The sequence below is a fragment of the Sinocyclocheilus grahami genome, unplaced genomic scaffold (genome assembly GCF_001515645.1).
Source record: "Sinocyclocheilus grahami isolate Dianchi unplaced genomic scaffold, SAMN03320097.WGS_v1.1 scaffold442.1, whole genome shotgun sequence".
In the NCBI taxonomy this organism is placed as follows: domain Eukaryota; kingdom Metazoa; phylum Chordata; class Actinopteri; order Cypriniformes; family Cyprinidae; genus Sinocyclocheilus; species Sinocyclocheilus grahami.
In genome coordinates, this window is record NW_015505621.1 from 393,387 (window position 1) to 416,104 (window position 22,718).

Genomic DNA, 22,718 nt, shown 5'->3' on the forward strand with positions numbered 1-22,718 from the left:
TCCTCTTTTCTCTCCATTTCCAGCCCTACACTGTACACTTGCTTATACGACAGCTTTGTTGCCTCACTGGCCTGTAGTCACACACAGCATCAACCACACACATCACTCTCTCTTCTTTCTCACGCACAACACACTCTCTCTTTCACAGGCACACAGAGAGCGTCACACTCATTTACTCTGGTGAATAAGTGACTGTCACAGATATCAACTGATGAATCAGCACTGAGCTGATCACCCACCAGCCACAAACAAACCCAGCTGCCTGATCGCATGTACATGAACAGAATATTTTGGGATAAACAACTCAAGCTTAACAGTATCTGTCATTTTGATAATTATTTTGTCTATCAGTTTATAATCACTTACAATAAAAAGCTGAGCAAATAAACATCCAGAATGGAAAACAATAAGCGATAATGTACAGCCAGCAAGTCGTTATTGCAAAATAAACCCCCAGCAGAGATCAGGACTCTGTTCAGAGTGGAGTGCTTGGGGGAAATTAGTGCAATTATATTAAAGGAACATAAATTACGCACTTAATCTTTCATATAAGAACTTAAAAGGGTCATGAAACGCTAAACTTCCATTTTCTGAGATTTTAACAAAGGTCTTTGTGTTGCACATCATAGTGTGCAGTGGATATAGGCATACATTATTTTTAGCTGGTTAATTTTGAGCTTTTTTGCTTTATTTTCATCTTCCGGGTATAAAATCTACATTGTGTCAACGTCAAAGATTGTGATGTGGCAAATGACTACATAGTTTTTGATTTTATTAGAGCTTTTGTTTTTGCTTGTCGAAGTCTCTTAGTGGCATAAATTATCTTCTATAGACTTTGAGTTTCGATCAAACAGCTTATATAAAAAACGCAAAATAAGCTACCAAAGTTATTAAAGGTGCAACAGTGCATTCTAATATATTTTCCATGCAGAGTGCAAAAGCAAATGGCTGTGCATCTGCTTGTGCATTCATTTAGTGCTCTCAGCCTCTCACAGGATGTGTAATTATGTAATGCATGGTAAGCTTACAAAACCACATTTAATTTTTGTTAATTTTGTATTTTGTAATCGTGAATTGCAGGGTGCACTTGAGAGATAAACTTCCATTGTAAGTGCATTACTGTAAGCACAATTTACATGGATTGTTGACAAACTTTTGACAGTATGCCAGTTAATGTTCTGCATTTAACCCAGAATATTCCTTCACTCCTCCTGCTCTCGTTCCAGCAGTAGTTCAGGAACAGGCAGCTCTGTGTGCTCCACTTGAATGGTTTCTAGATCATGACTGCTGGTCTATGAGGGGTATAGTAGAGCTGATTATTAGTATGTAACCAGAACCTTATTATAGTGCCATGTTGATAGCACGGGGGTGGACAATCCCAATCAAAAAGCCACTGCAACCATGGCAACAGGCTCAGGAAGAAACAGTGAAAGTGAAGAGGTAATAAAGACAGACCTGTCAATGAAATGCTAAAAAAAAAAAATCTTAATTGAGATCAAATAGTATTTTCTTCATGCATAATATAATTCATATAAATATAAATGAATAAAAAAATTTTTTTAATGATGCAACCCGAAAATGTTTTCATTATTCACACCACATCACATAATTTATGTTCGGCTGCAACAATAGAAGAGTGTGAGAGCCTTTTTAATCAAAAGCCAAACATCTGACATCACAAGTTAAAAATGTACAAACTCCTTTTCCAGTTTTATCACTCCCAGGGGCAAAAAGGCAAACTGTTATATGGATACAATTTTGTCCATGACTAATCCTCTGATTAAAAGAGTGATTATCTAAGCTAAACTGGGGACAGAGTGGTCAAAGCATTTCCTTAACCAATACCATTTTTGGCTGGGCTTCAGAGCGGCAAAACATTTGTAATGGCACAGGGAGAGTTTGCCAGTACTTCCTGCTCTGAGGTCGCTTCTGCTATTTCTGATATAACAAGCACTCCTGTAACCAATACAGGCTTTACTTAAGACTCTAAGGGCACTGGGTTATAGTAAATCATGACCACTACTATTACTCACACAGACACCAGCGATAGACACTATATATGCCATATGATAACACATGCAAGTGAAACATTTCGACGCATCTACTAAATCAGAATAATAGTAAACAAATGGGAATTATGTACAAACAAATGAAAAATGCACCCTTAATATACAACAATGTTTATATTTAATTTCCATGGCAAGATCCTATTAAAGTTGTGCCATGCCTTCAACGCAATCTGTGTGATGAGCTTCAGGACTCAGAGCAGCGCTGTGCAGGGCATAAGTCATTCCATTCACTTCTGTATGCAGGAATGAGAGGCTACGGCCCGCAGTAGCCTTGAGAGTTCAAGCTGGCAGAGAATGTTTGGATTCCGTTTCCACAAATAGGAGAGACTCTGTGAGAGAGGGCAGCTGTGTCACCATGTTGTCTAGCTCAAACACCAGAGTCCTCAAGACGGACTGATCTGGTTGTGCCATAAAATGCTGCCCGATCGATCTATCTATCTATCTATCTATCTATCTATCTATCTATCTATCTATCTATCTATCTATCTATCTATCTATCTATCTATCTATCTATCTCTGTCTGTCTAGTTGTGTATAAACTAATTAACCAGCCAACTAAATAACCAACTAAGTAACATTCTATCAATCTATATGGTTGTGTATTAACTAACTCTATATCTACCTATTAGTGCTGGGCGGTATACCGGTTCATACCGAATACCAGTGTTTATTTTTGTTATGATATGAATTTTTTAAATACCACAATAATTATAGTGGCATGTCGCTTAAACAACGTTCGGAACGTGACACTGTTTGAAAGGGGTCCCTTTTCACTGTTGCACTGTGGTGAGGGAACAGCTGTATGTGTAAAGCGTGAAAGTTCAGAAACTGAAGCTGTAGAACTAATAGAACGTGATGACACAGAAGAACTCATCCACAATATCCACACTGACCGCCACAAATATCCAGCGCCCCCTGCCATCAGCTCCCGCGTCTCACACACACACACACGGGCACGACTTTAGCACTACATTTAGCAACTTTCAGACCCTTTTAGCGTCTTTTTTCCATAGAATATTCATACTGACAAACCTAGCGACTTTTTGGGATAAACCTTAGCTATGGTTCAGTTGGAAGATTTCTCCAGTGCTGTCCCGCGAACGCGAGGTCTGACTTTCCCGGAGAAGTGTCGCCTCTCTCGGCGTGTGTTCTGTGCAGTGAGCGGCAGAGAAGCAGCGCATTCAGTTAGCCGCACCGCAGCCGACTCGTCAATAAAGGAGTACAAAACAGCGTTTTCTAGCACCTGTCGCTTACTGATTATTTGGAATTATAAATATGAGCATAGTTCGTCTGCTAATATCACATGCACTTTTTTGTTTGTTGTTTTTTTTAGTTTGTTACTTAGACGCAGGCAGTGTGCTGCATGAGACAAAGTAGTAATATAGCCAACACAACCGCATAGTGTAGATGCATGTTGATTTTATCAGACGATGCCGCGATTATAAATGAGAGTGACTCCTGGTTAACACGTATTAAAAGGGGTCGTGTTTAGTCACTATTTAGTGTGGTATTTTTTGACAATGTTTACTCATCATGACAGTAAAAAATGGCATTCTATGTCAATATACTGCAGTATTTCCTCTCTCAATCAGTACAAAATATGGTTAACACCCGGTCATGCATAAAAAAGAAAATACCGTCATGAAACCAGTATAATTTTGAAAAATACCGTGAATAAATTTTTTGTCATACCGCCCAGCACTACTACCTATCCATCTATCTATCTATCTATCTATCTATCTATCTATCTATCTATCTATCTATCTATCTATCTATAAAGTAACCAACGTTCTATCTATCTATCTGTGTATAAACTAACCAGCTAACCAATGCTCTGTCTGTCTGTCTGTCTGTCTATCTATCTATCTGATTGTGTATTAACTAACAATGTTCTATCTGTAGAGAAAAAGGGATAATACAATTTGACTGGTTGGCTCCAGACTGCAACTAAATTTTGTGAGCGGTCGCACTGGCGTGACCACCGCGTTGTTTACCTCATAAGCGCTATTATTTCTGTTGCATATGAGAAACATGAAATGGCAAAAACTGAAACCATAACAAAACCGCACTACTCGTTCGAACTGCGCAGTGCTTAAGTGTAGAGCCTGGTTTATACTTTAGCGCGCAGCAAAAATTACGCAAATATTGAGGAAATGATGGATGGTTTTCAAGCTAAAGTAAAGTAAAAGACCGCTTCTTAAACCAGAGAAGGTGAACATGTTGGTATTCTTGTGGGAAAAAAACATGCAAGCACTGTCACCGACTTTTTTTTTGTTTTCATTTTGAAAAGCTTGTTATCTTTGCTGTTTACCTCACATTATGCTATGGAGGATCTCTTTTCTTTTTTTATTTGATTCCTCATTGTTTGTTAAACATTCTGCAATTTATTAGGGGTGTAATGATTCATCGATATGGATCGATACTAGTGCTGTGTTCGATACATCGACACAGCGATGTATCTTCACAGAGATTTGACAGGCCCTGTATCGATATTGTGGAAAAGTGCAAGGTTTCTAAAAAATAATGAATAGAGCATAATATATAGGCTACAACGAGGTTTAATCTGGCCACAGAGGAACACAACCGGGTTGCCTGATATAAAAAAAAACGTAATCCCCGAAACAGAGCTTCCCACTTGCGCAATACGGAAATATCTGCTAAATGTGCTACTTATCTTTGTCAACCTGGCAACCATGTGCACACGCTCTCTCTCCACTGTGGATAAACGCGCTTGCTTCCTGAAAACACCGGTTAGCTTGCAGTTTAGCGATCTCCACTTCAATATTCTATTATCAGAAAAGTGTCATTTATGAGAGAGAGAGAGAGGCTGTGTATGTAAGAATTACCACCGTTTTGCCGCGTTTCTCTATTAACAGTGAAGCTGTGGCTTTAACTGCTTTAGAAACGATGATGTTACCAGCTCCTTGTTGAGAAAGATAATGTAGCTCTTCAGCAATTAAGCTATTTTATTGATAAAATTGCGGGCAGCGCTAAAAAGTTTGTCTAAACACAAAAAAATTATGTCTGTGCGCGCAGTGTGATCTGACTAAACGTGTGTGCGTGAGGTACAGTGAAGACAGTGCATTAGTTTAGAACTCTAATTTTAATTTTTTTTTAAACATAGAGAGTGTGTTGATTTGTGCAATGATAACCTACCAGCAATGTTAAGATGATTTTAATATATTAGAATGAGTACATTACAATATAAATTTATTAGAACGAGTACATTATTATTTATGGGCTTAAAAACAAGATGCAAACAATCAGAATATTGTACCTGGTGGGGAGTGCCCAATGTAAACATGAAACATAAGCCATTACCTATAGGCTATTGTACTGTGGTACAGTTATGGAGGCCCTTCATAATGCAGAGGTCAACTGCCTGCTCTGCCAATAGTTAGCAACGGGCCTATGGTATGCAGTGTTTAATAAACAGCTGTTTTACTAAATTCTTCTGAGGTGAAATTCAGTGTAGTCCCGTATCGTGATATGTATCGTATTGTGGCCTCTGTATCGTGATACGTATCATATTGTGACTTTGCTGGTGATACACAGCCCTAATCGATACGATGTCTGACAATACGATGCATCGATGCCACATGTAAAATATCGATATCTGTAGTATAAATAGGCACCTTTATTTTGGCACTGTCTACATTTTCACATAATGTCAGTCTATGCATTTCCGCCAACGTGTGCATTCTCGTTCAAACTCACGTATCAGGACTCGATATAAGGATTGCCCGAAGGCACAAGGTGAGCATAAAAGACCCTCGGGATTGTTTGCGGAACAGTCGAGCACTGTGTGAGAAGTTTTCTACATCGCACGAATACTAAACTGAGCTCTCTTCCGCTTTTTTGTGCATGGATGAATAAATACAGACAAAATTACATCAAAATGCGCGTTTTGGTGAATATCCCAGTAAACACAGTCAGTTAGGCATATGTCTTAACATAAACAGTTGAGAAAGAAAAGGCATGTGTATCAGTATATTAAATCTGTGCTTCATTCTTAAAGTGAAAGCAAACTAATAATAAATCTAATGCTGTCAAAGAAAAATACAAGTGCTCACTGCTCCTGACTAAATAACCTTTGTAACATCAAAAATACAGTGAAGACTATGCAGTTATTTTACATTTGATTATTACATTTCTGTAGCGTACCTGAAAATGTATTTTAGACTGAGCTGAAAAACCTGAAAAGCACTGTTTATTGAACTTATGTCTTTGTTGTATTGTATTTATTTTCTGCTATTGCTTGCAATTTACTTATCTGTAAAAAAGATTTTTAACACTGAGCCCATAGTAGCAGCCAGAACTGTTTTTCCAATTGTTTATATTTTATTATTTAAAAAAGAAATGTGTAGGCCTATTTTTTGTTGTTGTGAATGTTCAAATTGAGGTACAGGATGTGAAAATTTCAGATAAATATTCATGTTATATATTTTGGTTGCATTTGTGAGTTAATAAAAATATAGATGGTTGTTTAAAATAGATATATAACATCGATCGATATACTGTATCGAATCGAATCGTAATAGTATAATAGAATTTTTTGAGGTATCGGCAAATATCGTATCGCTGGGTATGAGAATCGATATCGTATTGTATCGTGACGAACCATCCGTTTTACACCCCTACAATTTATTAGTCGGTTTATAATACAGCATGTGGTGTATGCCATGACTCATTTTTATTAATAAACGTTTTGTAAGCTAGTTTGTCATTGTATCTTACTGGTTTATTGTTGTTGTGCTTTTTAATTAAGAATAACAATGAATCCATCTTTTGTTTTAGTCTTAAAAAGTGAAAGGTGTGTAGATGTATGTAAGCAGTGACAACAAGATCACGAAGCCCGAAACCCCGCTTATAACATAGCAAAAAAGGAACTCCCATTCACAAAATTCAAATCACAAATAATACTACTGATGGAAAAGAACGGGTTAAATGTTAACCACTTTCATTTCCATATAACTATAAAGTATGATAAAAAGTTCATCAGCATGCATTGACTAATCCCAAGTTGTAGCGCAAAAAAATAAAAAAATTAAAAATTTGCGACCAAATCATTTGCTTGTGTGAACAACTGAGAAAGTTAGTTGTATAAGAGCGACCAGTGGGAAGAATGAGTCTGGAGCCCTGTATATAAAAAGTTAGTGAAGGTCTATAAATTTGTTTTGTTGCATATCCCAGAAGTGTGTGTGTGTGTGTGTTTGCTGGATCAGCAGCATAGCCGTCTCTGTGTGTAGCGCTGACAGTGGCCATCAGCACGGCTCAGTAAACACACTAGAGGGGCCGGGCCCGGGGCAGCCAATTGTGGGCACAGGCACAGAACCAGACAGGGAATTACAGGGCATAGACAGGCAGAATAGCAAACAAACAATAATGTGCATAACTCATTAGGAATGTGTAAACAAACACATCCATCAGCATTCGCGCATAGACCGGAGGCCTTCGTTAAACTGTCCGCAGACACTTCAGCAAACAAGAAAATGAGGTACACTTCACTGAACACAGACATATACAAACTCTAACACAAATACCACCGCAAATGCTGCCTCTGTTAGATCCCCTTAAAATGAAAGGTTCATAAAGCTTAGTTTTCAGTTACAGTGTTTTACCTCGGTTAAGGGGTGTTCTGACTAGGGCTGCACGATAAATCGAAATGGAATCGAAATCGCGATTCGACAGAAGCTGTGATTGTCATGCGTATCTTTCAGTGAAGCACGGTTCTGTGATCAGCAGTAAATCTCCATCCAAAGGCCAGAGGGCGCTCTCACGCTGAAACTCCAAATACGCCTCGCAGAAGAAACCCAGGAAATGCCTATAGCGGTAGCTGGATAAACAGAAGATTTAACTGCTTTCATTGATTCAACGTGACTAATAAACACATGATTATGACAATATATGGTTTATCCGAGTTATTATTATTATAATTTCATTAAAATAAAGTATATTTATAATGCAATGCCTTTATCACTGCTTAAATACTTTGAAATATGTTGCGTGCCTTATTCTGTGTAAGAAGCCACATCATCTCACAGAAGGATTTATTTCAAACACTCGACTGACGTTATGAAGTGAGTTTGGAGTAAAAATATGTTATTAAATGTGACATTTTCACATGCTTTCAGATGGAGCAGCATTTACTTCACAGAGCCCGTAGTTCACTGAGAAGCTATGCAAACAGCTGTCATTATCGCGAACGATTTCTTCGATTTCATAATCGCGCAATAAAATCATCTGCGATTTTTTTTGCGTAACTTGTCAGTGAACTACGGCTCTGTGTAGTAAATGCTGCTCCATCTGAAAGCACGTGATGATGATTTACTGCTGATTGCAGAACCGGCATTATTAACAAAATGCGCATGACGATCGCATTCGATTAATCGTGCAGCCCTAGTTCTGACATTAACCAGAAGGGCTAAAATCCCTTAACCATTTTAAAATCACTATAATTCAAGACAATAAAATGGCTGCAAATGCAGTATGATACAAAACACTAATGTTAATGTTAATAACAAGTCATGCATTCATTTATATTATAGACTGTAAGGCTGTTTACTAATTGTCAAGGAACTAATAGAAGGTGTAGTAAGACAAAAATCAATTGCTGGTCACAGATGGTGCATCTAGACACATCTATCTTGATGCATCTAACAGCTGTGAATGTGTTTCATCCCATCAGAATTTGGAGCCGGAACTGTTTTATAACGCAGCACTCTCTGATGACACTAGCACACATGTATCCATTCATCCCGTCTGTCTGTCTAAAGAGGGCATTGATCTGCGCTGAGACAGCAGTCAGGACCAGAGTATGTGAGTGGAGCGGAGTGGGAGCGAGGAGTGGAGCGGCGTGATTTTGCCTGGAGCTAGGAGCGGATTTTTTGAAAGTCGGAGCGTTGAGGTTTTTACTCGCTCCAAGAACGCTCCGCTACCGCTCCGTCACGAGCACAAATTATGCCAACTCACGCATTAAACATAATTAGTTAGCTTGACAGATATGTGGATCCCATATGGTGATGATCCCTTCAACCTCCCGCGATGGACGAGTGCGGGAGGTTAAAGCATGTTGTAAATTGTGCTGCGACATTGCTGCACACGGACAGAACACACAAGCTCGCACATAACGTACAGATCGCGCGCATACATTCAGGAATGAAGAAAACGGAAAAGTTACAGCATATTCTTTCTATTTCTGAAGTAACTACCCTCAGCTTCGCTATAGAAGAGACATTGCACAGACAAGTAAGCTAAGCAAGTTAAGCAGTCATTTAAAGGAGTCATATGATGCTGCTAAAAAGAACATTATTTTGTGTATTTGGTGCTTCATGAGCATTTTACCATTTCTTTTGAGGAAAACTACTGTCATATCATATACAAACAGAAACCTAAAGGCCTTCACAGTAACCCGTCAAAATAAAAGTTCAGTTTAACTTGAAGAAACTGTGACAGTAATATTACTTAATGTAATGATAGTAGTACTACTACAAATAAAATTATTAAAACATTGTTTTTAAAGGAATGTTTACCAGAATCTATTTAGCAGAAAAATTTTAATTCACAAGACTATTTCTAAATAAATAAATAAAATAATATTTATTTAATATTATAAATATTTTTTATGAAATCAATTAATTAGAGATGCTTTTGATTATTAATATTTAATCAAACCATTAAAATAGAATCCAGAAAACTAAATGGAAAACAGAATTTGGTAAAAATAAAATTTAATTTGAGAAAAGTAAAGCATATTTTACTTTTCTTTAAATAAATTGCTGTTTAATATTGTACGTTTTCATTTCAATTAAATAGACATGCGTTTTGATAAATAACATTTAATTTAACAAGTAAAAAAGCAGGGCTCGCAAAATCGCTAGCCCGACGTCCCGGGGCTATTGTGTTTTCCAGTCAGGCTACCAAAATATATCACCACTCTGCCCGACGGGCTATCTTAAATACAGATCTCCCGCGGGTCCTTAAAAACTACTAAAGTGAGTTGTATCAAACTTAAGGCCATAAAAAGTTTTAAATACATTAAATGGTATAAGAAATGTATTAATTATAATTTCAAGAGGTCTTACAGTTGGGGACGGAAAGACAAGAGTCGCCATATGGCTGGATTAAACTTCAAAAGGCAATGATGTCATTGAATAAATATAAGTACTGCATGTTTCAAGTCAAAATGCAAGAGCTGCTTTGTGTACAGCCGTTACTGGGGAAACCACAATATTTCAGTGCTCCTAAAGCGCCACCTCGTGGCAGAGAATGAATTTGCATTTCCAATAAGCCTTTCTTGCTGTTTATGGTCAGATCAATGCCAATATCTCAGCAGCAAACACAGAGTTGTAAATAAGAAAGAAGTTAATGTGCCTTCTAAAAATCTAAACAATTAAGACAGTAATAGTATATTTATACGTTTTATTTATGCATAAAAATGGTCTAAAGGCTGAAATGCTGTTCTATAGGATTTTTGTTTTTGTGAAAACCTGTATCTGAACTGTAAATCATGTAATTTTATGGCTCAGTACTGCATGTTACCACAGACATTGTCCAAACCCACTCATAGTTATAGTTAAATAAAATTCCTTCCTTCATATTTGTTGATATGTGTGTATTGAAAATATTTTTGATCAACATTTAAACTCCTCTCTGGTTTTCTCTCTCTCATTCATATATATATATATATATATATATATTCTTTTTTTATTTGGGCTAGTTAAATTAATTTTCGGGCTACCAAAATTTGAAGAGTACCTGCCTGAAGGGCTAACAGGGATTTAGAAATGTTGCCAGCCCTGAACAGAGTCTAGAAAAATTCAAATGGAAAAAAAAAATCGAATCCTGAAAATTTTAAATGGAAAAAACGTAATTTGGAAAAAAATAAAACAGAATTTGGGAAAAATAAAAAGGACCTTCAATCCTTGCTTTATACATTTTGAATTTACCTAACAATAATAATGTTTGGTTGAAATGATGGGAAAAATGGTTTCTCTGTGGAAAAAAAAAAAAAAAAAAAAACCTTAAATCTTACCAAACTCCTAAAAGCAATGAGGTGAGGTTTCTTTTAGATGATCCCGCGCTGCTGGTGTCACTCAGTGCTATGACATTGAAACCTGTGGAGAGAGATGAGAAAAAAATCTGACCACAGTTTTTCACGCCATCACTCTCCATTCCAAACATTGCATAACATCTCTGACAATGCTGCTTTTCACACTTGGGTAAATATAGCTGTCCTGGTGCTGATGGTACTTTGTGGGCAAAGGCGAGCAGAGCCGTTCATGAATGCTTGTGTGGTGAAATCAAGCCAGTGACGCATATAGTTGGGTTGAGTTTTCTGAAAATTTGTCTTAATTTTAGGCTTAATCACAAATAATTGACTCAAAGCCTTTTCAAAGATTACATATCCCTTATATACCTGCAAAAAGTTGATTTATTGCAGGAGAACACTATATGGATGTGCTCAAAACTACAGACATGAACTAAATGCTACAAAACGTTTTATTTCAGTAAACTGTAACATCAAGTTTGCTTGGAGGAAAACAAACAAGTTTTCACACCTAAAATTCAAATGAGAAACACCATATCATTGATTTCTCTTCTCTGGAAGTGTACCAACCCTCAACACCAACACCGTTTTTATTTTTCTTCCTATGAATGTTATCTATGAAGCTTTACTAACTAAAGAGGCATAAAGAATGAGACGATGCCGTTCCACAGATGATAACAAAACCCAAGTTGTCAAAGACTAAACAGAGCAGAAGTACACCGTGTCATGGATGGGATGATTTCAGTGATCCAGTGTGTCTCCTGAGAGTCATATGTGAGTGAGTTCAGTGAATTCATGGCCAGAGGGCAACAGCGTCCCTATACAAAAATTTTCAAACACATACTTCCAGTGATGTGCCAAAGCCATCTGGAAACTACTGATAAAACATATCTCTAACAAGCAAACGCTTATGTTTACTACAGCTGAGGAGCCCGTCTTCAATCTGATTGGCTCGTTTAGTGTCTTACAACTGGACTGCAGTCTCATGACTCGAACAAATGACTGTGTAATGTGGTACATGAAAACTGTTCAACATGCAAAAGTAGTTTTATGCAGTGCCAAACCATTTACATACTGGCCCATATCCAACAGCACTGTCTCAGGTAGAAGGTTCTGCTTATTCCACATGACAGGCCTCATATCTGTATTGGGTATTCAGAAACACCAGCTTTCTAGAGAATTCCCCACTTCCATTCAGGTCAACTGACTGCAGGTGGACAGAAGAATCATACAGTGTTTTCTGCCCATCTCAGATGTCACTCTTACTGTCCTGAAGGTCAATCAGCATTGTGTGTTCTCATTCCTAAACAACCGCTGGGACTGATTCGGTTTCATTTTACTAAAACACCAATGGATAACCACCTTACACACTGTTCATGCAAAATATGCACCTTAATGTCCCGTTTTAATGTCATATGACACATTCATGGATGACGCAAGGTTATATTTTGCTGTCATTATTTTCACTTGCAACGCTTTAAATCACAAATTCTTTCTAAGAATTTGTAATAATGAAAGTAAACACATTTCTCATTAAACTGGAACTGTCATATTGTCATGCATCCTGTAAGAAAATAACAGAAACTTGATAACTAGAAAATAACAGAAACTAGATAAATCCATTTTCCATTACATTCATTTTAAATTAAAAACTCATTATCAAATTTCATAAAAAAATTTGATTTCATTTGCTGTGGTGCTGGAGATTTAACAGTGATGGAAAATAACAAAAACTTGCAACACTAACAAGAAATATACAATGGTTCCAATTAGTGTTATGTGGATTCAAATAACAAGAGAAGCATTTGTAATGAGAAGCATTTATAAACCTCTTGTCCAACAAAATTGTACACATTTAATAACATTTTATTCCAAATTCACTTAATTCACATAATGTCAGACAAGTGTTTGAAATAACTTTTATTGTGATCTGATGTGGCTTCTTATTAGGGATGTCAACGATTAACCGATGATCGAACACGTGTGAGTGACTGTGATGGTATATAAATGCATCATCATTCATCCATAATGTACAAATTAAGCTTTTAATGTGATTTAAACTTTAAAAGTACATTAAAATAGAAACAACACAAAGTTCTTCAACATGGAAAAGCAATAGAAATGTTGTATCTAATTTCCCCAGATAACTGTTTCATATTGTGCGCTTTGCAGGGCTGCGGAACACAGGACAGATAGGATATTCATTCCTACAACTTGTTAATTCGTTCCTATGACTTGTTAACTTGTGGCCACTGTCCATGTTTCATTAATTTTGTTCCCTAAATTACCCATGATTTAACTAAAATGAGGGAACAAATTAATAAATCGAACAAATTCTTAATTCATTGCCATGAAATCTTTCATTTCCCTTCCCGCATGTTTATCACAGTAAGAGATGCGAAAACGGTGATAAAAAGTGAATGACAATAAAATAAACCTGCGAAATTAGAGGATTAAATGGTGAGGATTTAGGAAAAGAAACAATGCCTAAATATTATTGAATTTGAGGAAATTCATGACCAAGCGGCAAACCAGAACAAAGCCACGTAAATGGGCTCGAACGACATCCAAAAGCATGGTCGCGATGTAACATTTTCCAGCTAACCAATTATGCAACGTTCACAAGTTTCTGCATGGACCTAACTATAGTGCACAAGGTTTTCAAGCCCTGAAACAAAATTGGATGCATTAAGGAAAATGTATAGCCTATGTAATTAATAGGCCTAAAATAAAAATAACACTTTGTTTTCATAAAAAAAAAAAAGCGAAATATATCTGATTATTTCGAGGTATCATATCAAATTTAGAAAACAACCATAGTTCCAATAAATATTTGCACATTTGACATGTCTGAATGAATGGTACATTGTGAAAATACTAGTAGAACATGTCCACACTTTGCTAGGACACCTGTGGGTAAATTGAAGAGACTTCATTCATCCACTAAACATCATCACAACACCAACTGATTCAAAGACATCAAGATTTTAAAATCGATGAAGAAAAGTGAAGCTGAGAGAAAGCTTCTGCAGAATTTGTGCACAGATGACTTGATCTAATGGAAAGCATTTTTAAATACGGCATACTTGTCCAAATACTTTGTGGATTTGCTGTGCTCTAAACAAACAGCAGGAACAGATGTGTATCATTATGAGTTCATTCATAAACTTAACCACCCGCCCTCCTGTCACTCTGGTTTACTATTGATCGCCCAACCAGGCCCACGACATGCAGTCAGTGACGTGCAAACACACAATCTTTCAGGTTTTATCTGCTGCTGTGTTTAGATGTCATGCATTTGCACTCCTTCAGCAGGTTGAGTGACTTTTAACCTGATGCATTTCGTTCCAAAGTCACACCATGAGTCCGATTCAAACCACATGAGAAACCCAACACCAAAACACAGCCGAAGAGCCAAAGGATCATCTAGCAGCACCACATGGATCTGACAGAAACACAACAAACCCAACACATGCCTCTCTCTTCAGTAGCACCAAGGCTACTGCAACCCTCAAAAATACCTTAGTTACCGCACTGAAACTATGGTAACTGTGGGTATGGAGTGCAACAGCTGGATTCTGGAAGTAAAAAAACAACAGATTTTCTCCACAAGGAAATTGGTCTTAAACGATAACTTAAAAACCTTTAAAGAAAGGCATTCTGCTATGAGGTTGATTATCGATGGCATATGAAGTCATCAGCCCGCATTATTTCAACATATTTTTAATAACCATGTTCAACAGAGAAAATCCTGGTGGTAAAACAATATTACTCATGATTCCACAGAGAAATATAAAAACAATCAGAGAATCACGACAAGCAAATTGCACCAAACACTTTAGCGCCTGTCCACTCCCATGAAGCAATGGGATTGTAGTTCTTTCCCTCAAGCTGTTAGAGGGACAGTTAATCCAAAAAAAATTTATTCTGTCGTTATTTGCTCACTCAAGTTGAGTTTCTTTCTTCTGTTGAACACAAAATATATTTTGAAGAATGATGGTAACCAAACAGTTGACGGTAGCCACTGACTTCCACAGTATTTTTTTTTTCCATAATATGGAAGTCAAAATCTACCATTTGATTTGACAGAATACTAATTTGTTGGGTGAACCTTTTTCAGACTTTCTTTTTTTTCCAGACTATCCATTTTTTCAGATTTTCAGACACTTTTTGTGCTTCAAATCAAAGTTTGTAATCTAATCTTGTGATTCTCCTCGTAGCTGATTGGTTTGGTTCTTGACTTATGTATTTTAATAATAATAATAATTGCTGGTAGGTTATCATTGCACAAATTAACACACTCTCTACAATACAAAAAAAATTGTCTTCACTGTATCTAACGCACACACGCTCAAGGCTGATTTATACTCAACGTGTCTGCAAGTTTTTTTTTTATTATTGCATAACAAGAACAATAACAACATAGGTGCGCATGGCAAATGTCATCGCGGTGTTGGCGGAAGTTCGCGTTGAGCGCGCGCGACGTCGTTTCGCGTGGCGGTGTGCACAACATTTTTTGTAACTTTCAGCTCCGATACAGCTCCGCTTCCGAAGATGCACGAGTTCAGAGCGACTCTAGCCGAACATGCACGTTTGTGCCAGCATTTGTGTGAAACAGAAGCAGTTTGATGTTAAGTTCAGTCACACACACAGATCACGTTGCGGCCGAACTCAAGACATTCTGGAACAAACTTTTTAGCGCTGCCCCGCAGTTTTATCAACTAAATAGTTTAATCGCTCAAGAGCTACATTATCTTTCTCAACAAGGAGCTGGTAGCGCTGCTAGATTCACTTTCGCCAGAAAGTCGTATATGCCTAAGGTTAAAAATAAATGACATTTATAGTGAATGCCCCTATAAATGGTGTTATTTTTACGATTTAAGTGCTAAGTGAGTGAACATCAAAGATCACACAACAGAAGTGCGCACGCTCGCACTCTCTCCCTACCGTTAAGTAACCAGTGCATTGTTTTACTTACTTGTTTTTGACATATCCGACCGAACTACAAACTTTCCAGTGATGTCTGTGAGAAAGATATATTCACTCGACAAGCTCGTGCATCAGCTCCGCTGCACGCTCAATCCACTCAGCGTGCTTTGTTTATCAGCTCGCGCACATCAGCTATACAGGCCTTAATACTGAATGTTTAACATTATATTCATTGCATACATACACTTCGTAGACATCCTTAATCTCTAATAACTCCATTCTACTGTCTGTTGTTCTGTTGTTGGTGTATCATTGTCTGAATATGGCACTTATCACATGCTGTTTGGTATCGGGGCATTTTAACGAGTACGAGTACAGGAGCTCAGTATCGGGCCCGATACCGATACCAGTATCGGTGCATCCCTACCAAGAACTTCATTTGGACAACTTTAAAGGCGATTTTCTCAATATTTTGATTTTTTTTTTGCACCTTCAGATTCCAGATTTTCAAATAGTTGTATCTCGGGCCAAATATTGTCCTATGCTAACAAACCATACATCAATGGAAAGCTTATTTATTCAGCTTTCAGATGATATATACACATCTCAATTTCAAAAAATGTACCCTTATGACTGGTTTTGTGGTCCAGGGACACAAATCAGTATTATTAATACATTACAGTTAAACAATAAGAATTACTCACATGATGCAATGGTAATCATAGTCTCCACCAAATTATAATAGCTAACAGTTTTTGATCTCCTCCAAGAAGTGCAAGAAGCTTCCAGAACGCAAACTGTATTAACAATAACTATGTTAACTGTTATTATGCTGGCAACATGGCAGCTATTGTCTCAAAAGTACTCCTAGTATCTTGATATTATACACCATTGTCACAAAAACCGAATCCAAAATAATGCATTATGATTTCGTATAGCATTACTTTTACCATGGCGCCCATAGTTTCCATTCAAACAGTGAGCGTTTTCTTATTTATAACAATCGTGGTGAATAATACGTAATGAATGTCAGTTTTATTGTTGCAGCAATAGGTTAAACCGGTAACCATAGTGAACTGCTGTAAAGGGCTCGATCTGTCAGTCAGATTCGCGGCGGTTGTAGCACCGCCTGACTGGAGAGCTAGCGAAGTAACCGACAAAAACTGAGCACCAAGGCCGCGTTTCTTCCTCTACTATCGGTCAAGCTTATACCAAACCATCTAAATAGCACCAGGCTCTAAACCGCGGTGGTATTTTACCGCTCATGTGAAGCATTTCTGACATTTCTCCTCAGCCGAGGCCCGTTTCGCTGTCTGTTGTTGTTGTTGTCGCGAGCGGAGGGCGGACCCCTCAGATAAGGCCTTAAAACACACCGAAAAACACCCGCATCCCGCGCCAAAAGCACTCCGCTCACTCACCTGAGGGCAGCCTTCTAGGCAGAGCGGGTGTACGCTTTCTTCCGAGCCGCAGGAGAGAAGATTAACGACGAACAAATCGACAAATTGCACCTCGTAGCCATTTACAGAATCGGCCCGTCCCACTGTGGAATCCCGTCGTCATCGCAGGCAGCTACCACGACGCGAGGACGTCAGGACGTCATGACGCAGATTGCGTCAACACGTTCGAACGTGTGGGGGAGGGTCGGATAGGTAAACAAGCTTTGAAGTGGATGTCGTAACCGGTTGCTGGGGCCAATGAATGCGATGAATACATAAATACTTGACGCACAAATAATGTCGACAATATCAAATTGACTTGAACTGAAAGTGAATTAAAGGTAACAATTTAAAGTTGATTTGATAGACAGTTGTCACTTATATTTACTCCATATATGTTCGGGTTTACTTAGTATGGCTTGTTTTTGTAAAAAAAAAAAAATTCTAAAAACTTTTATCTAATAATTGTGTCTTTATATCTCACAGTTCTGCATTTTTCCCTCAGAATTAAGATAATTATTCTTATATATATATATATATATAATTTTACATATTTTTAAAGTTATTTTTGACTTTTTATCTTAACAATTCTGACATTTTATTTTAATTGCAAGTTCATATAGCTCTCAATTCCGACTTTATATCTCTTAAGGAAAAAAAGTTAGAATTGCCAGTAAAAAGAAGTCCAAATTGTGAGAAAAGTCCTCAAATTACCTTTTATTTTTTTTATCCATTGAATAAAAATGTTGAATGTCAATTTCCAAATCTATAAATCTGTTGACAAATTAATGAAAATTTGAAAAATGGCAAGAAAACAAGCATTAAGCAACTGGCCTTTTGATTGTTTGTAAATGTGTGTGTCATTTAATGCAACGTAACGCTTTTGGTTTTGTTTTTACTCATAATCTTGTTTCATAAAAAAGTACAAGGTATAACAAAAAACACACAGACAAGATAGATTTATACAATAATGTACTGTATTCAATAATGACTCGGTACATACTGTATGTGATTAAAAGACACATGACATTTGACATTTATTTGTCCTCTCTTTAACAACCAAAGCTTTAAGTGCTCTGCCATAAGCTCATGGGAAATGTGTGCAAACACACCAGAACGTTACAGGAAATTGGACGGAGGAAAAAAAAGACTATTACCTAGCCAGACTTTCAGCGCAAAAGAGGAACAACCAAAGAGTTTTGCCTCCTGCTTGTGTTAGATTTCAATCTTGTAATCATCACAGAGCCTCATTTACACACACTCCAAACACAAACACACACACTAAATCATACGCAAAACCGACAGTTTTTTAATTCTTCAGTGAGGCTGTTTAATTGCTAATATTCGAATAAACAAAAAGCCAGTGTTTCCGAGGGCTCTGGGATAATTCAAATACAAACACACTCAAGCACCAGAGATATTAAAAGTAATCTTGTTTTGGCCGAGTTACTTACGACCTCTAATTTTATTAGACCTTGGAATGCCACTTTCCACAAATAAGGTACTAAACAGCCTGAAACGCGAAAACAAAATCAAGCTTTTTTCCTTTTCAGCAAGTGGTTGATAATCATCTTCAGGAGGTCAAACATTTGATGTTGTGTTTAGTTTATATGAAGTGTTCTGGGACCAGGGTTATTAAAGTTAATCTAAAACTTAAAGCATTAAAACAAATGCATTATTTGAAATAAAATAAAAATGAACTGAAAAAAAAATCATCTAATTGCAAAGGCAGCAACTTAGTTAATTTAATTTAGTTCAACCTGATACACCTATACAAGGTGGGGGGAAAAAAGAGGAGGAAAAACTACTAAAATGGCAAAAATGCACAACAAAATTGCTAAAACAGTCAAATAAAAAATTAAAACAGAAAATCTTTTTTTTTTTTTGGTAATAGGGAAAATCATTCGGTAACAGGGGTGGGAAACAGCGAAGATTATTTTTAGTTATTAAAATGAGTTACTTCGATTGAATTTCAATCCAACAGATGTCAATAGTAAACTTACAACAGTCAAAATTGACATTTTGCATGAGTTTGAAGGTCAGGATCTCTGAGGTGGGATATTTTAAGGGTTTGAAATGTTTCAACGATCTAATTTTCTATGAGATGGTTTCTCATATTCTCACACAAAACTATGCATTTGCGCCTCTAAGAAAAGTCAAAGTGTACCATATTTGTGGAAAATACACCGCATCCTCCATTATAACCTGTAGGAAGTGAAACTGTGTTAGTGCTGATTTCTTGAACAAAAATACAAGAAACGCAATCTCGTCCTTGCAAATAAAAAAAAAGGCATGCAAATTTCCAATGTTAAAAAGGAAGCATAGTAAACGACAGCAGTTTATAATGGCTAAAAATCTGTTGTCATCAGAGATTTTTATTACATGAGCAGTAAACATGGGAGATAAAAAAAACAAGTAGTGGTCATTGTTTCACTTGAATCAGCAGTACAGGCTTCTGACGGCGTTAGTCACAAGCGTTCAGATATTCTGGACCGTTTGTTGCTTATTAATCATCATAAGAGTATGAATTATAGTACATGAGATTCTTATTTCCAATTGATCAGATATACAAATCGCACGATCCGATAGATTTACACTTTGTCGAGAACACTGAAACAAAAGCAAACGGCGGTTAGGAACAGTAAACGTTGACCAGTGGTGTGACCTGACAGGTTTTGTAAAGCTTAGAGAAGCAAGTCTACCCTGAGAGAAGTTTCTAGAACATGGGCAAGCTTGCCAGACCCCCTCTGGCTCTATGTGTTTGGTTAATATAACTGTACACTCTATTAAATATCATCAGCACGCTAGTGTCAAGGACCTAAGATATATCCCTTTCAGTAAATGTGTAATATTTATATTTATATTTACATATGTTTTAAGATCCGATCCTCAGTACTCTTAAGACATGTGCAAGTGTTTTCTAACAACCTCAACGAGACGTGAAGGCAAAGACAAATGCAGAAGAATTCACGATTTTCTAAGTGCTGCGTGTATTTTTCTGGTGTGGTACTGGTCCAGTATAAAACATGATACAGTAGGAAAGGAACGTCAAGTGTTTTCAAAAACCATAAATAAAAAAAACAGCATTTCAATCGATCGACAGCAGCAAAAACAGACCGATGAAGAACATCTGGACTGATCGAACACATCTTTTCAGCAGAGCTTTGACGCACTGTGTGATTTCAACACTTCGTGAGAGAGTTGCACAAAACAGTGTTTGCTTCGGTCGTTGTGTTCAGATTTCTATTGCGTTTTGCAAACGAACATCTGCTTCTGATTTAGTATTATTCAGTGTTGGACCTGAAACAGACTCTACGCAAGTATGTGTTTCCATCGACACAAGAGAAAAGTGTCAGAGCGCAATACACTGATGCAAAATACAGACAGCATTTGTGCGCTTTACTCTTCCAGGTCAGTTATGACAGAAATCAGCAAGTTAGTTCAACTAAATTTAGCTAAGCTTAGTTAAAGTCGGTCATTTATAGCTAGCAACCTTAATATCGTGTCTGATTAAATGGCACAGACATTTATGTATGTATATAACAAGAGGAAAAACAAGAAAAACGAATATACTGGAAGAAACGTCTTATATTAGGGGAAATTTGAAAATTGTTTTGGACAATGTGAGGCCTTTGAGTCGAGAAGGTTGAGAATCACGGATATAAACACTGCAAAAATGATTTTCTTGCTCAGTATTTTTGTATTTTTTTTCCTGCAGTACAAATATTTAGGCATTGTTTAAATCAAGATACATTTGCTTAAAAATACCCAGGATATTAAGTAGGGATGCACGCTATTGGATTTTTGCCGATATCCGATAATTTTCAACTCATTTTGGCCGATAGCCGATATATAATTATTTTTCATTTTGGTTAGTTAGTAACTTATTTGTTAGAATTAAATAAACAATAATAAAGTTATTTCATAATGACAGTACACTGAAGATTTGTAAATAACTATAAATAAACTATATATTATTCACTGCATTTTGTTTTTCAGAAAGATGCAGTGGTAACCTTAACATTTTATTTTATGATTTAACATTTGTAAATGGTCTAAAGCAAAAAAGTTGTAAGAATTCTGAAAGTCTTTTAGAGCTCATAATTTGTTTAAAAAATAACATATTATATACATTAATGAATAAATCAGGATATATGAAATTATTTAATTTAAGTGTTTAAATGTTTGTGATTTTTTTTTGTTCATGTAAGCTATAGCTTCTGACCTTTAAATCAAAACATACTCAAGATTTTATGGCATAAATTACTGCTTTATTTAATCAGAAACACAGTCTAAATGTTATTTGTGTATTTTGCTTTCATTTTATTATAAGTAGGCCAACAGCGCACCCTACGGAATTAAAACTCCTTACTGAGCGAGCTTTAGGACCCGGGGGAGGTGCTATTACTGTCATTCTGTACACTGCTTTCTCAGTTTAAATGCCGTGATCCAAAACAGTGAATCCAATCAACATTCAGGCAAAACTTTGCTTCAAGAATGAGCCACAATGCTAACGTGATCTAATCGCTAGCACACCCTGAGCACATGTGAGTTAATGTATTCCTCTTATCGGCAAGACATATCGGCATAATTTTTCATATCGGGCCGATGCCGATATTTACATTTAAAGCCATTATCGGCCAATTCTGATATTGGTCCGATAATATCGTGCATCCCTGATATTAAGTCTTGTTTGCTGAAACATGAATCAAAATGACGTGATTTTATGCTTAAAACAAGTAAAAAATATCTATCAGTGAGTTAAGAAAAAAAAATCTTGTTTTCCCTTTGAATTGAGATTGTTTTACTCCAATGACAGTTTTTTTTTTCTTGTTTCAAGCATAAACTCGATAATTTTAAGCATGAACTTAATTAAATATATTTTGATTTAATAATTTTTTTGATATTTGTACTGGAAAATAAGACACTTTTTTTATTTTTTAAGTATTGCAACTTTAAGTGAATTTAGCCATTTTGGCTAATGACAAAATTGTGCTAACTTCACTTTCATTGGACTGTCCTCCAGAACAGTGTCAGTAAACCTAAACATGCAAAATCACTTCTTATTCAAAATCTTACTGTCTACAGAGTCTGGTTTTGTCACAGAGACAGGCCTAATTTCTCAAGACACATTTCAGAGATATATTTCAAGTAGTTGGAAAACATTATGCATGCTTTTCAAATAAAAAAATCGAATCAAATCAAATACAAAATTAAATTAAATTAAACAGCTTG

General features: G+C 36.6%; 1 long non-coding RNA gene across 1 annotated transcript; it reads right to left on the reverse strand.

The window, feature by feature from the left end:
- Positions 1 to 11,139: 11,139 nt before the first annotated feature.
- On the reverse strand, positions 11,140 to 17,647 carry LOC107552166 (uncharacterized). The gene is made up of 2 exons (XR_001604839.1): positions 17,466 to 17,647; positions 11,140 to 11,185 (listed from the first exon to the last, which is right to left on the reverse strand). It is a non-coding gene; the product is annotated as an uncharacterized lncRNA (long non-coding RNA).
- Positions 17,648 to 22,718: the final 5,071 nt, after the last annotated feature.